Below are 16,197 nucleotides of genomic sequence, written 5' to 3'. Positions count from 1 at the left end.
CCCCGCTCCCACCTGCCTAATATCCTATTACCTATGTGGTAGTACCTATGTGTCCACTTAGGTGCTACTCAGTTAATACCAGTTTGCTGGTGAGTATATGTGTATCTTCTTAAACCATGTATCACAGTAGATTGAATACAGAAGCACGGATAGGAGAATGTAGGTGTCTTCTGTTAAGCTGGACATTAGAAGATTTTAAAAAATGTAAAACTTTCTCACTAAGTTCTTTTTAAAAAATAATGTTTTATTAAATATTTGTTAACCTGTAATGTGTTTATTATTTTTAAATTAATAAATATAAATGAGAGCACTGCATCCCACAATAACCTAGCACAGAATTTGCTTTGCCTACAGAAAGGCCTCATCCCCTACTAGAAGACTCTCTGAGGTCAAGGAGCATATAGATTTTTTGTTGATGGTTAACAAGCAAAAACAAAAAACCTTTGTTTATACAAGGATTTTAACTTTTCAGGAAGCTTTAACTTGTATTACTTTGTAAAATTTATTTTTACGATAGCTTTACTGAGATGTAATTCACATACTATAAAATCCACCCTTTTAAAGTATATGATTCAATTGTGGGGTTTTTTGGGGGTTTTTTTGAGACAGAGTCTCACTCTGTTGCCCAGGCTAGAGTGCCATGGCGTCAACGTAGCTCACAGCAACCTCAAACTCTTGGGCTCAAGCAATCCTCCTGCCTCAGCCTCCTAAGTAACTGAGACTACAGGCATGCACCACCATGCCCAGCTAATATTTCTGTTTTTAGTAGAGACAGGGTCTTACTCTTGCTCAGGCTGGTTTCGAACTCCTGAACTTGAGCGATCCACCTGCCTCGGCCTCCCAGAGTGCTAGGATTACAGGCATGAGCCAGCGAGCCCAGCCTCAAGTGTATTTTTGTATGTAATGTTGTGCAGCCATCTCTACTAATTCCAGGACATTCTCATTAACCCAGAAGGAAACCCTGTGCCCATTAGCAGTCACTTTCTGTTACCCTTACTCCCCAGCCCTTGGCAACCACTAATCTACTTTTTTGTCTCTATGGATTGGCCTGTTTTAGATATTATATATAAATGGAATTATATACTATGTGGCCTTTTGTGTCTAGCTTCTTTCACTTAGGATGTTTTCACGGTTCATCTATTTTGCAGTAAGTAATAGCAGCTCATTTTTTTATGACTGAATAATATTCCATTGTGTGGATATACCATATTTTGTTAATGTATTCATCAGCTGATAGACATTTGGGTGGTTTCACACTTTTTGGCTGTTGTGAACAATGCTGCTAAGAACATCTGTGTACAAATTTGTGAGTAGGTACATGTTTTCAGTTGTCTTGTGTACATATCTAGGAGTGGAATCTCTAGATCATATCGTAACTATGTTTAACCATTTGAAGAACTGCCAGACTGTTTTCCAAAGTGGCCACACCATTTTATATTCCCGCCATCAGTGTATAAGGGTTCCAGTTTCTCCATATCCTCACCAATGCTGTTATTGTTGGTCTTTTGATTGATTAGTGGACTGTTGTGAGTGTGAAGTGGAATCTCACTATGGTTTGATTTACATTTTCCTTTATGACTGATGATGCTGAGCATCTTTTCCTGTGCTTCTTTGGAGAAATGTCTATTAAGATCCGTTGCCTATTTTAAATTGGGTTGTCTTTTTATTATTGAGCTGAAAGAGTTCTTCATGTATTCTGGATACTAGGCCTTTATCAGATTATATGATTTGCAAAAATTTTCTCCCATTCTATGAATTATCTTTTCACTTTTTTTTTTTTTTTTTTTTGAGACAGAGTCTCATTTTGTTGCCCAGGCTAGAGTGAGTGCCGTGGCGTCAGCCTGGCTCACAGCAACCTCAATCTCCGGGGCTCAGCGATCCTACTGCCTCAGCCTCCCGAGTAGCTGGGACTACAGGCATGCGCCACCATGCCCGGCTAATTTTTTGTATATATATTTTTAGTTGGTCAATTAATTTATTTCTATTTTTTGGTAGAAACGGGGTCTCGCTCAGGCTGGTTTCGAACTCCTGACCTTGAGCAATCCGCCCACCTCGGCCTCCCAAAGTGCTAGGATTACAGGCGTGAGCCACCACGCCCGGGCCTCTTTTCACTTTTAAAAACATTTTTTTTTTTTTTTTTTTTGAGACATAGTCTCACTTTGTCGCCCGGGCGAGAGCGAGTGCCGTGTCGTCAGCCTAGATCACAGCAACCTCAAACTCCTGGGCTCAAGCAATCCTGCTGCCTCAGCCTCCCGCGTAGCTGGGACTACAGGCATGCACCACCATGCCCGGCTAATTTTTTCTATATATATTAGTTGGCCAATTAATTTCTTTCTATTTATAGTGGAGACGGGGTCTCGCTCTTGCTCAGGCTGGTTTCGAACTCCTGACCTCAAGCAATCCACCCGCCTCGGCCTCCCAGACTGCTAGGATTACAGGCGTGAGTCACCGCGCCCAGCCTAAAAACATTTTTAAAAATATTTAAACTTTACTTTTCTATATATATATATTAACTTCCTACTACTTCTGGAGTGAACTTTCTACTTTTTTTTTTTTGAGACAGAGTCTCACTTTGTTGCCCAGGCTAGAGTGAGTGCCATGGCGTCAGCCTAGCTCGCGGCAACCTCAAACTCCCAGGCTCAAGTGATCTTCCTGCCTCAGCCTTCCGAGTAGCTGAGACCACAGGCATGCGCCACCATGCCCGGCTAATTTTTTCTCTATATATTAGTTGACCAGTTAATTTCTTTCTATTTATAGTAGAGACGGGGTCTTGCTCTTGCTCAGGCTGGTTTCGAAATCCTGACCTCGAGCAATCCGCCCGCCTCGGCCTCCCAGAGTGCTAGGATTACAGACATGTGCCACTGCGCTCGGCTCTTCATTTTCTTGATGGTGTTCTTGGAAGCACATTTTTAATTTTGATGAAGTCAATTTATCAATTTTTTTCATTGTTTCCTCATATTTTGGTGTCTAAGGAATGATTGCCTAATCCAAGGCCACAAAGATTTATATTTTGTCCTAAGAGTTTTATAGTTTTAGCTCTTATATTTAGTCTTTGATTCATTTTGTGTTAATTTCTATAAATGGCATTAATTTCTGTAAGTTCTGTAAAGGGATCCCACTTCATTCTTTTGCTTGTGGATATCCAGTTGCCTCAGCACCCTTATTGAAGATCAGCTGACTATAAGAGTTTATTTCTGGGCTCTCAAGTTCTAGTCCATTGATCTATATGTCCGTCTGTATGCCAGTACCATGCTGCACAGTTACTGCAGCTTTGTAGTAAGTTTTGAAATCGGGAAGTGTGAGTCCACCATCTTCATTCTTTTTCAAGATTCTTCTAGCAATTCTATAGTAGTTCCCTTGCATTTCCATGTTAATTTAGGATCATCTTGTCAATTTCTGCAAATAAAGGCATCTGTGATTGTGATAGGGATTGCATTGAATCTGTAGATCAATTTGGGGAGTATCGCCATCCTAACAACACTAAGTCTCTCATCCACGAACATGTGGTGTCTTTCCTTATGTTTAGATCTTTAATTTCTTTCAATGATACTTTGTAGTTTTCAGTGTATAAGTCTTGTACTTTTTTTGTTAAATGTATTCCTCATTTTAAATATTTTATTCTTTTTAATTCTTGTCTTACTTTGTATTGATTTAACTTTGTTTTTTTTTTTGTTGTTTGTTTTTGTGAGACAGAGTCTTGCCCTGTTACCCCCGTTAGAGTGCAGTGGCATCATCACAACTCACTGCAACCTCAAACTCCTGGGCTCAAGCGATCCTCCTGCCTCAGCCTCTTGAGTAGTTGGGACTACAGGCCTGTGCCACGACACCTGGTTAATTTTTCTATTTTTAGTAGAGATGGGGTCTCGCTCTTGCTCAGGCTGGTCTGGAACTCCTGAGTTCAAGCAGTCCTCCTGCCTTGGCCTCCCAGAGTGCTAGGATTACAGGCATGAGCCACCCCGAGCACCAGGCTTAACTTTGTTATTTAATCTCCTCCTCACTCCTTTCTCAACTAGACTGAGGACAGGGATATGTCCTCACAGGCCCTGGCATCTCATAGTACAATGCACTGCAATAAATATTTTATTTTTTTATTTTTTAAGAGAGACAGGTTTTGGTATGTTACCCAGGCTGGAGTGCAGTGGCTATTCACAGATGTGATCATAGTACACTACAGCCTGAAACTCCTGGGCTCTAGTGATCCTCCAACCACAGCGACCTGAGTACCTCGGACTACTGGCACCTGGCCACCATGCTCAGTTTATGGCTTATTTTTTGTCCACACTGCTCCTGTGAAGAAAGCATGATAAATATTATCCCTGGTTTAATAGAGGAAGGAGCCAAAGCCCAGGGTGGTGAGGTGACTTGCCTCTCAGCACAGCACTGGGTAACTGTGACGGAGATAGCATCATGATTTTTCTTTTTCTTTTTCTTTTTTTTTTTTTGAGACTGAGTCTTACTCTGTTGCCCGGGCTAGAGTGCCGTGGCGTCAGCCTAGCTCACAGCAACCTCAAACTCCTGGGCTCAAGCGATCCTCCTGCCTTAGCCTCCCGAGTAGCTGGGACTACATGTGCCACCATGCCCGGCTAATTTTTTCTATATACTTTTAGTTGGCCAATTAATTTCTTTCTATTTTTAGTAGAGACAGGGTCTCACTCTTGCTCAGGCTGGTTTTGCTCTTGCCCAGGCTGGTTTCGAGCTTCTGATCTTGAGCAATCCTCCTGCCTCAGCCTCCCAGAGTGCTAGGATTACAGGAGCGATCTGCCGCGCCTGGCCAGTATCGTGATTTTTCTGATTCACAGCTTGCTGCTCTTCGAAGTCATCACCCCACATGTCACTGACACTCTATTCTTAGTTTCTCTAGGCTTGCTTTTAGGTCTCTACCTCTCTCCCTACGGCATGATGGAAGAGGGAAGGATTAAGGCTGATGTCACAGGGCTGACGTTGGGGTCTTTTTTCTGGACATCTCCAATGTGCCGGATTCTCCTAGGTATTCCAAAAAATACGTCACCTCATTGAGTTCTCATAGCAGCTCCACAAGATGACTTAGATCATTCTGCAGCTTATAGATCAGGAAACTAAAGTGGGGAAGGTTATGTAAATTCCTAAGTCAAAAGAGCAACTCAAATGTTGAAGCCGCAAGTAAACACAGTTCCCAAAGCTCAGGCTGTGGTGCAAACAGCAGATCGGTGTGAGTTGTGCGGAGGAAGAAGAAAATGGGGACCTGGGAAGTTGTGAGGCTCCGTCTACACTAGGGTTGGGGTGGATCAATCCACAAGCACTTGCTCGCTGGCCTGGAGCTGGTATGGCAAAGTCGTTGGCTTGTTGCCTCTTCTTGGAGGTGACGAAGAGACAGGAGAGGCCTGCAGACCTTAGCCTGTGTGATCCTGTACCCTGCAGCCTTAACCTGTGGCGATTAACTCTTGGCGTGGAAGCTAATTTGCCACATGTAGATCTTGCCTTTGCCAGCTATGTTACGTGGCAAGTTTTTCTTTTTCTTTTTTTTTTTTTTTTAAAAAGCCACGAGGTCTCATTCTGTTGTCCAGGCTGGAGTACAGTGTTGATCATAGCTCACTGCAGCCTTGAACTCCTGACTTCAAGTGATCTTCCTGCCTTGGCCTCCCAAAGTTCTGGGATTAATATAGGTGTGAGCCTCCATGTCCGGCCTGTGAATTCTTAAAGTGTGGGGCCAGCATACTGTCTGTTTCCACTTAGAGTCACTGGCTGGAAGTTTGACTGTCCATAACACACAGTGTTAACAGTGTTGTCGAACATCTGAGCGGCCCATTCCTGAGGGCAATATTGAATAACCTTGTGGTTGGTTTAACTGAGCCAGACACTTATTTCCCTGTCCCCACTTCTGTTTTTTTCTAAGATGAAGAAAACGGCTATAAAATTGTAGTAATTGTTGGTTCTGGAGGTATTTTACAATTGCATAGACGGTTAATTGTCACATTTTTTCAGTGCTGGATTTTCTACCTAAATTGAAAACAGTGGTGCAGATCACACTGTGTTTCTCTGACATAGACATCTGCTCCAGCCGTGCCAAACTCTGCGTGGTTTGTTTCTGTACAATGGCCAGGCCGTGTCCCTGCCACACTGCTCCCTCTCTTCTTCCCTCCCTACCAGTCTTCTGTCAGTCACCTTGTCATCTTTGAGTCTCACTCTGTGATGTGAGTCCCTCTCCTCCCAAGACCGGCTTGGGGCCGGTGCTTGCTTCCTTAGGCCCTCACCCTCACCTGTTTCATTGCCACGTAATGGGACCCACCACACTTGGTTTTGTTGCTTTCTTTATGTGTCTAGCACTTTCCCAGACACCTTCCCTGGCCGTGAGCTCCTGGGGGACAGGGGCTGTGTCTTAGCTCTGAGCAGAACATGCAGCAGTGATGACGTGTTTGGTGTGATCCAGTAGCAGCCTATGACATGCCCACTGCAGATAGAGCTGCGGAACAGGGTTCAACTCAGGCCACTTCTGCTCTGAGGTGAGGGGTGGAGACACCTGTTTCAAAGGTAACTGCCCTTCTACATGATCCATGTGTGCTAGGAATGAAGCATGAGCATAGGCAGCTGAAGCTGTGACAAGTGTTCCATGAGGAATGGCACCAGTGCCACTGGAAGTTGTCCCCAGTTCCTTATGGTATGAGGAAGGCCCAATCAGAGATCTACTTCTTCTTAGAGACCTGTCTCCGCTCAGAACACAGGACTCTCTGTGCTCGGTGGGACAGCTCCTGCTCCAAAACTAGGTGACTAACTTCTTTGATCCATCCCGGACACCTGGTGCCATAGTCCAGATTGCACAGTGCCTGTGGGTGCCAGGGGTGCCCCGGGGGATTATTGGAGAGGAGTGTGTGTGCCCGGCCATCCTGCTGAGCCTGTGTGACCACCACACGTTCCCATTACCCTGATCCTTCCTTCATTGAGTTCTTCAGTGTTTGGAGAGCAACAAAAGTTGGAGAAAGAGTAGAATGTTAGGATATACTTCTCCTTCCTATGTGTCCACCCCTCTCATGAGGAAGGTCCTAGTTTTATGAGAAAAATCGAGAGCAATCAGAAATAGAAACTGGTTATTCATAATCATATCCATTGAGTCCTCGCACACCCTGCAAAGTATGTGCCATTAGGCACTACTGTATAAATAAGAAGACAGAAACTTAGAGGTTAGATGACTTGCCTGAGGTCACATACACACAGCACAGAAAATCCAAGCCCAGATCTGTCTGACTCCAAAGCTATGCTATTTTTTCTGTGCCCGGCTTACCGTCTGTGGGAGCTGGAATGTCACCTAACTCTGATCCAAGTTGTTGCCAACAAATCCAGAGTGTGCTGGGAGAGGGATCCCCGTCCTTCCTGATTTAGGGACTCACCCTGGTACCAGAGCTGGTATCTTTTCCCTAATAGATTTTGAGTGTCACCCCCTTGTTTGGGTAACCTGTTTCCTAACTTGTGAGAGTCTCAACTCTCCCCTCTACACAGTGGGGGTAAATGTCCGAGTCCTGTCTGTTGCCTAGTGGTGTGGGGAGCTTGAGGGTAACGAATGTGAAAAAACTCTTGGGAAAACAGAACAAGGTCTCATGCTGTAGAAATGTCTCCTTGGCCATGGTCTTTCTCTTGAACTCGGCTTTGCTCCTGGATGAGACTTAGGTCCAGGTGCAGGCCCAGTGTGGACAGTACCCTCCAGCTCCAGACCCACCTGGCAGTCCCCCAGCCAGATGTGAGTGTCAAGGCGGGTATAGGAGTTGTGGCACCTCTCTGCTTCCCGTTGGGGGGAAGCACCTGGTGCCTGTCCTGAGCCAGGGTGGGGAAGAGGATTGTCATGGCCAGAAGGTATAGCGCTGTACACAGGGAGTTTCTGCTAGTTTCCTACGTTGGGCTTCTAACCAATCCTCCACTCTCACTATTCCTGGGCAGGGCCTCTGTTTTGAGTGTCATTCTGGGCTCACCTTCAGGACATCAGCTGCTTGTCTTTGTCAAGGTTTCTTAGTGGGTATCACCATTCCTTGGTGGGCTGGAATAGCGAGCGGCGGGAAGCTGCTTGTCATCTCTGGGAAAAGATAGAGCAGAGATGAAAACTAAAGTGCCTGTGCCAATTGGGATCCTGGACCTGAAGGGACATGCAAGTTCCCTCTGTCACTGAGTTTGCAGTTAATGAGTCTTCTCCAGGACATTGTGGGCTGGGACCTTGGCCCAGATCAGGGTGCACCTGCATTTCGTTAGCTGGCTCATCATACAGCGCACTCTCACTGACTGATTAACCTCGGTTCGGGAGGTGAAGCATGAGATCTAGCTGCGAATTACTGCCTGTGCTTCCCCCAGGGAGTCGGGTCAGAGTTCAGCCTGGTAGTTTGTTTTTGTGATGGTGGGATGGTGCCCAGTGGGTGGGAACTCTGTTCCTGTCCCTGCCTGGAGTGAACTTTTGGGTAATGCTACGTTAAATGAAGTGATCTGGGTGGGTTTCATCATGTTTAAGCATTTGAACTACTTGCCAATGAAATCATACCGGGCCAGCAGCTCACACCAGCCACCAGGTAACATCTGCCTGTGAGGGATCCAGTCTCCTGGCCCTGTGGGGAGACAGGACCATGATGTTACTAGTTCCCAGGTAGACAGGCCAAGGCATAGTGAGGCCTCAGCAGGAAGGAGGAAGACATAAGACTCCTCATTTTTTCCTCCACTCCTCAGATCCTCTGCTCCTTTACCTGGGCCAGATGCCCATCTCTCTCTTGACTGGCTTTCCCCCTCTGTTTCTGGCCCTCCCCCTCCTTTATGAAACTCAAATACCACTGCCCTTGATTCCTTCCACCAGAACCCATGAGCAGTGGCTTTTGACCACCCCACACACCGCCCCGCTCACCCCTGACCTAGTTTTGGGTGTTTTTTTCCCTTCTCTCAAGTCTGCCCAAGGCCTACCCTTGAGCCTGAGATTGGCTCAAAGCAGCCTTTGTCCCTTCTGACATGTAGGGGAAGGAGCAGTTTTGGAAACTTATTGACAAGGCTTACCCTAGAACATCAATTACAAACAGGCAGCAGGCAGTGTGCCCGGATTTGGGTGTTCTGGCATCAGGAACAGTATGTGGCCTCCCTGGGCCTTGCAGACCAGCCACCACAATAAGAGGACCAACTTTCGTGGGCCTCTAGGCACATGCTCCTGGGTGGGGGTGTGCACACATTGTGGCCCTTGGCACTCTTCCCTGTGGAACTTGGCAGTCTTCTAGTACTTTGAAAAGGAGAGGACAGAGATTCTGGGAACAGGTCCTCAGAGAACAGGAACTCAGTGGAGGGTTGGACCAGATCACTGATCCAGGGCCTGTGGAGACAGTTCTGGTCAGGAGTGGGCAAATCGAGGAGCACGAGGTAGGCAAACCCTGCTTGGCCTGAAAACAGATTCTGCATGAGACCTTGGATGGAAGAAGGTGGATCCTGGATCCCACCCAGGGCCCTGGGCCACAATGCTGTTGTGTGGTGGTCACAGTGGGGGAAAGGCCACATGGTTCCCTGTGTAAATGGTGAAGGCTCTGTTCTTAATACAGCACGCAGTGGGGGCACCCGCTGGGGCCTTCATACAATGCCCTGGAGCTACAGCACAGGGAGGCCCTGCTTTCCTTTAGGAATCTGAAAAATTAAAGGGCTAAGGTCAGCTGTCTTCAGGATGTGAGGTCTCCTAGACAGTAATGAAGGAAAAACATGTAATACCTGTATTTTAGGAGACCAAACTTCTTGTGTTTGAGTGGGACTCACTGTGCTCAGACCTAAGGGGAGAGAACTTCTCCCATTTGTTTAGAAAGAAACCTTGCCCTCAGTTCAGGAGGAGGAGACACTGATAAGGGTCCTAATGGCATGCAGTTCTTTATCTTTAACTGCAAATATTTAACTGCAAATAGGCCACAGGCTCCTCGGAGTCATGGGTAGCAGCGCAAGAAGGGCGACAAGGTGCGTGTGCATGTGTTTGCACAGACATGGGTTTGGGGGACAGGTGAGAGGCAGGGATGGGGGTGATGTGGACATCCATGCTCCAGTTGTGTTTCATTCTGCTTTGTCCCAGACTCCCCAAGAGCAGCAGTTGATAAGGAATGTGCCTGGACCAGGGAAGGAGCAATCAAGCACCTGTAGCTTTTTCTCTCTGTCTTGTGCCTTTTCTCTAGACACTGAGGGAAACCTGCCATCAGGAGAGTCTGAGGCAAGGACACCATCAGTACTTACTAGTCTGCTGGATCTGGAATGGTCTTGTTTGTGCCCTTCATGTCCCAGTTAGAATGAAATGTCCGTTTCACGAGGGCAGGGACCTCTTCCCTCTTGGCCGGCGTTGTCTCCAATGGGTGACTAACAGCACCTGGTGAAGTGTAAAGGCTCAGCTAATACTGACTGACCGAATGAATGCCTTTTTTTTGGCATGTCGTTCCCTTAAACCTCTCCAACTCCATCTTCCGTTGATTCCGTGCCAGCCTTCTTAGTGGTCGTTGTCTGCTTGGTGCTGCCCCTTCCGCAGCCTTGAGGGTTCATGTGAGTGACCCCTCCACTCGCCTGCCTGACACTTCTCTTCTGGGCCCTGTGCTGTAACATACCAGCCCCCTCCTCAGACCGTCCCTTCCGTTTCATTCCTGCCTCAGTTTCTCCTCCTCACATTTCTGCGGTTCCACCCCTGTCCCCCTGCTCTTCTCAGGGAAGGTTTTTATTAATAGAAAGGGAACACCTGACGACACCCCGGGCTAGGCTTTCCAGGGCCTGGGCGGAGTGAGCACCTGTGATCCTGCTGGGAAGGGAGCACAGTGGTGCCTGGAGCAGGGCTGTGGGCACACGCCCCTCCCCACCTCCCCAAGGCCAAGCTCTTTCTCATGGTTTTGGCTGTCACCTCTATGCTGATCAGCCCCAAGACAATGTGTCTGTAATTGTCTACTGGGGTTTCTGACCTTCCAAAGTCTGGTCCAACCTTGGCAATCAAGCCTTATTTGATGTTGATGATTATTAATTGGTAGTATGTATTGCACCCCTAATGTGGACTGATTCCTATGCATTCTTGTGTTTAATACTCCCAGTGAACATACAAAGCTGAGTTGTTATTTTTCAGAGTCTCAGACAAGTTAGTTCCCCTAGGTAACCTGGCTAATTAGCACAGAGGATCAGGATCAGGATTTGAACCAGTCTGCTGGGCCCTGACCCGAAGTGGAGTTTGGCCACACTTGCGGGGGAAGACAGCCCTGCCGTTCCCCCTCACCCCAGTATGCTCACAGAGTGGGTGTTACTGTCCTGTGGGCCAGGTGCCACGTAGCTTCCTCGGGGCGCAAGTCAAGCCTCTCCTCCATGACCCTCTACCTAACCCTAATCAACCGCTTTGCCTCCTCCATCTCCTTTTTCTCTCAAAGCACCTCCTTGTATATACTAGCTCTTTGATATTCCTTATATTTCCAGTGTGCCAGTGTTGCCTCCTCACCCTGTAGGAAGTTTCTTGAAGGTGGAGGCCGAGTTTTATATGATCCTGCATCCCTCACATGTGTCGTAGGCAGTAGGTGCTCAGTAAACACTCGCTGGCCCTGATTGGATGAAATCTAATCACAGTCCTTTGTGTGTGTTGTGGTTTATGGCTTATGAAACTGGAGGGACGATCTGGGGTTCCACATAGAACAGATCCCTTACTTGCCAGCCCTCTGTGCAGGGAGGGACAAGCCCAACAGGCCCAGGGAGGTGGAGTGAATTCCCTAAGGTCACATGACCAGGTGGTAGCAAAGCCAGAATTTGAACCTGAGTCTTGACTCTGAGGCTTTTCCCTTTCCACGGAGTCACAGCAGGGCATGCCCAGACTTGTGGCAGGTGGCCCCTGCTGGTTCACTCCATCAAAGCCTTCCCCTTTCCTCTGTAGGGGGAGGTTCCTACCCAGATTCACCTTCCTCCACCCGACAGTCCCCTTCCCTCCTGCCAGGCCTTACCTCCCACTTGGTCATGTATTTCCTTTTTCTGTTTGTCCCTTCTCTCTCTCTCTCTCTCTCTCTCTCTCTCTCTCTCTCTCTCTCTCTCTCTCTCTCTCTCTCTCTCTTTTTAGTTGGCCAATTAATGTCTTTCTATCTTTAGTAGAGACGGGGTCTCGCTCTTGCTCAGGCTGGTTTTGAACTCCTGACTTTGAGTGATCCTCCCGCCTCAGCCTCCCAAAGTGCTAGGATTACAGGCGTGAGCCACCTGCACCCGGCCAATGTCCCTTTTCTTTCATTAGAATTTCTGTGTCTTGAGGGCAGGGACCCTGGCTGCTTTTCCCTTCACCCTTCCAAAGCTCCAGCTGCAGGGTGTGGACCAGAAATCATTCTCTCAAGGACATTGACACAGTGAGGCACTCAGTGAGTCACCTGAAGGGATCCGGGAGAATTGGTGAGGAGAGGTGTGGCCAGGAGGTGGGGAAGTATTATGGGGTGTAGGGGCAGGAGGTGGCCTGAAGATAATGCCTGCCCTGCCTACTGCCTAGGTGACTGTTAGTAGCAAATGAGAGTGTCTATTAAAGTACCCTCTAAAGTGCAGAGAGCACTAGGATGTTAAATATAATTATGGTATGCAAGTAACAGCTCAATAAAACTGTCAAATGGAATAATACTGGCCTTACGAGTGTTGAGGGGACGACCTCGTAGCTGTTACGAATTATTATTGTTTTCATAGTTATAAGACACAACCTCTTCCTTCAGATGTGGGGCGGGGGACGTCACTGAGAAGTTGTCTGTTCAGGGTTGGGACTGAGAAGACTGGAAAGGTGATCTGACCTGGGACTCATAGGTTCACTCACTAAGCCTGTGGGCTGAGACACTCCTTCCTCCCCAGGGTGTTTTTGTCAATCTGACCTCTCACCCCTGAGGCGGAGCTGTTGTGTTTGGTGAGCACTTCCCCTGCTGGTGATGGTGAGCATGCGGGGAGCGAGTGTGGCCGGGCTGCTTGGTGGATGAGAGGCTGCTGGTTTAACTGCGGGGCTCCTCCCGTCAGTCCCTGGGTGCACGTCAGGGTGAAGCCGAGTTGAGAGAATTGGGAACACTTGGCATTTCTGCGGAACTCCGAACCAACACGGGACAGAGAACATCCACTCGGCTGAGTGCGGGCAGACGCACCACCACTGGATGCGCAGGAGGCTGCGACTGCACGGTCAGCTGGGGGAAGGGCTGTGGTCAGCGGTGGGGGAGGCATAGATGTGACTATGACACAGCTGGAGAAGGTGGCCCTTTACATGGGGATCACAGGGCCCAGGAGTGGCAGTGGCCAGGGCAAGAGTGATGGTGGAGGAGGGGTGGCTGAGGTTGACAGGCAGGGAAGAGTGATGGTGACTAGTAATTGCTGTAGCAAGATCCATCTTGACAGCCTGTCCACGGGTGGCTCCTGAGCAGCAGGGCAGTGACTGAGGCACAGCTCGACGTGACAGGCAGACTGGGTCTGTGTGACTTTGAAACCATGGGCAAGCTATTTATCCTAAGTTTCTGTTTTCTTGCTTATAATAATGCCCGCCTTACCAGGCTTCTGGAGACTAAATGTGATACTATAAACCATTTAATGTGGTGGTTGGCACTCAAGTGGCAAGCTCATGCAAACTGTTGGTGATTCTGACACTTTGCCACGTGGCCATTACGATAAAACCAGCAAGAGTGGATGCCCAGAACTTCGTCTCTGGGAGGCTTCTGGCCCAGTTTCTGTGTTCAAATTCCAAAGCATTCCAAAGCGTGAAAGGTCAGATCAAGGGGCTACAGAGGTATGTCCCCCTAGGAGTCAAGAATCCCTCATGTCCTATTTGGGTTGCTGTTTACTTTTCTTCCTTCCTGGGACTGAAGCTCTTTCCCATTGAATTCCCTTGCTATCTCCCTGGCTTGTGGGGGCGGGGAACCTGCAGCCTTGGGGCCACATGTGGCCTTGTGGATTCTTGAGTCTGGTCTTTTGACTGAATCCAAATTTTACAAAACAAATCCTTTGAATAAAGAGGTTTGTTCTGTGAAGTTTGGATTTGATTGAGGGACTGCACTAGGGGATCTGGAGGGCCACATGTAGCCCCAAGGCCACCGGTTCCACACCCCTTCGGGCACGTTGGGGAACCAAGTTTTCACACTGTCCTGGGTTCCATGGGGCTTTCCTCCCGGGATGTTTGGGCTGTGGGGTCTAGCAAAATAGCAGCAAAGACTGGCCAGGGTCCACCTCATTAAATGAGACTGGTCAGGAGTGGTTGCAAGTCACATATTGTTTGTGAGAAACTGAATCAAGCAGCCAAGGCAAGTTGGGCATACAACATGGGAAGCTGAAGCACCTAGGGACAAGTGACAGTGGAAAGCCACTACCACTAGGCTTGAAGGTGTGAGGAGAGGAAACAGTGTTTCCTCCACACACCAGTGGGGCCTGAAATTGTGGAGGCTGGGATGTCCAGCAGGGACTGTTGTCTGGCAAGATGTGACTGAAATGGATGCACGTATCTGTGAATGTACTAAAAAACCATTGAATTGTACTTTTTTTTTTTTTTTTGAGACAGAGTCTCACTCTTGCCTGGGCTAGAGTGCCGTGGTGTCAGCCTAGCTCACATCAACCTCAGACTCCTGGGCTCAAGCGATCCTCCTGCCTCAACCTCTTGAGTAGCCACAGGCATGTGCCACCATGTCTGACTAATTTTTCTATTTTTAGTTGCCTAGCTAATTTTTCTAGTGATAGGGTCTCATTCTTGCTCAGGCAGGTCTCAGACTCCTGAGCTCAAGCGATCCTCGCCTTTGCCTCCCAGAGTGCTAGGATTATAAGCGTGAGCCACCACGCCCAGTCTGAATTGTACTTTAAATGTATGAACTATATGGTTTGTGAATTATATTCAATAAAGCTGTTAAAAACAAAACCTGGCCCGGCCCTCGAGTAATCCAGGCTAAAAGACTGGTTTAACAAGGAAAGTTTGCTGCTGTTCTGTAACTGCTGGCCTGGCTGCCTGCCTGGCTGGAGGCACTGCCCTCCACAGAGCACTCTTGGCCTCTTTTTCTGGATCTTAGCACGTTGAAAGACCCCATTTCCAGTAGGAAAATTTTAATTCCAGTTTAATTTTATTCTGGTTCAAATAAACATTTTGGAGCCAAACTGTGAGCTAGGTGCCGGCTGGGTGTTCTTGTGAGCACACAGGCCTGCCGTCCTGGAGTCTGCTGCTTCCTGTGGATCCTTCTGAGTCTCCGTTTTCCTATCAGTAAAAGGACAATGTAAAAGGACAATCAGTAAAAGGTTGACAATGCCCCATGTGATTGCGGTGACAATCAAGTGGGCTAGATGATGCCTGGCATATAACAGGCAGAAAATGAAAGGTTTTTTCCAGTGCTCCTGGAGCAAATCATCCACACCAAGTTTAGATAACAAAGTTAGCTGGTTACGTCTATTTCCAGAGACCTTGAGGCTGGGCATAGAACCTACACCCTCTAAGCAGGGGCCAGGGACAAGCAGTCGCGGAAGGGAACACCTGGCTTGCCCTGAGCCAGGGTGGAGACCTAGGAAAGGCTTCTTGAGAGAGGGGGAGTGAAATGGGGCCTTGAACAGGAGGAGGATACACTTTTCTTATATTGTATTTTATTCATTTTTTGAATACATAATCAAGTACGCAGGTTCTTGAATCTCATTCTGGAAATATCCTACATGCGTATGAGCGTATGTGTGTACATATCAAAGGACACCTCTCCTGAGGGTGGATTTTGACATCTTCCACGCTGTGCTCTGTGGGGATCGGAAGGCTTCTGCTGAGATGCGGGTTAGGCTATAGGTGTTAGTTAAGCTCACGCTGCTTTCCTGTCTCATGGTCAGGTTCACGAGGGCTCCTTTTCCTTCAGTTCCCTCTGGCGGGAAGGGTGCCCATGAAGTGGAGGCCGGTGCCCCTGTCCTCCTTGCCGGCCACTTTCTGGGTACGCTGTCCCCAGGGATTCTCTGTGCCTTCCTCCTGCCCTGGTTCCTATTCCTCGCTGACTTGCACGTCCACCGCAGCTTCCCAACGGAGGGTGTTCTAGCCCTGGGCCCTTGCCTTTATTTTACCTGCATGTGTGATTGATAGTTTAGCTGGATAGAGAATTTTAGGTTGGAAATAATTTTTCCCTGACAAGTTTGAAGGACTGCTTTGTACTTCTCTAGCTTTTCAAACTGCTGAGACATCTAAAATCTTTCTGATTTCTGATTCTTTCTGTCCTTTTTTCTTTTATCCCCTTTCTCAAAGCTTATTGGATGTGAAATTTTGTAACATGCCTTGGT

General features: G+C 47.8%; 1 protein-coding gene across 9 annotated transcripts in view; it reads left to right on the top strand.

Moving 5' to 3' along the window:
- The window catches only part of PC (pyruvate carboxylase), a 100,309-nt gene that overhangs the window by 37,396 nt on the left and 46,716 nt on the right, over nt 1-16,197 (top strand). Inside the window, exon 1 of one of the 9 annotated variants that reach the window (XM_012757601.3) lies at nt 12,707-13,104. The exons of the other annotated variants lie outside the window; for them this stretch is intronic. The gene's annotated coding sequence lies outside the window, so the exon portion shown is untranslated. Of the gene's footprint in view, nt 1-12,706; nt 13,105-16,197 lie in introns of those variants that run through there. 9 annotated transcript variants of the gene reach the window in all.

The sequence above is a fragment of the Microcebus murinus genome, chromosome 4, assembly GCF_040939455.1.
Source record: "Microcebus murinus isolate Inina chromosome 4, M.murinus_Inina_mat1.0, whole genome shotgun sequence".
Classification (NCBI taxonomy): domain Eukaryota; kingdom Metazoa; phylum Chordata; class Mammalia; order Primates; family Cheirogaleidae; genus Microcebus; species Microcebus murinus.
Note: the sequence above shows the minus strand (reverse complement) of the source record. Positions and strands in the feature narration are given on the sequence as shown.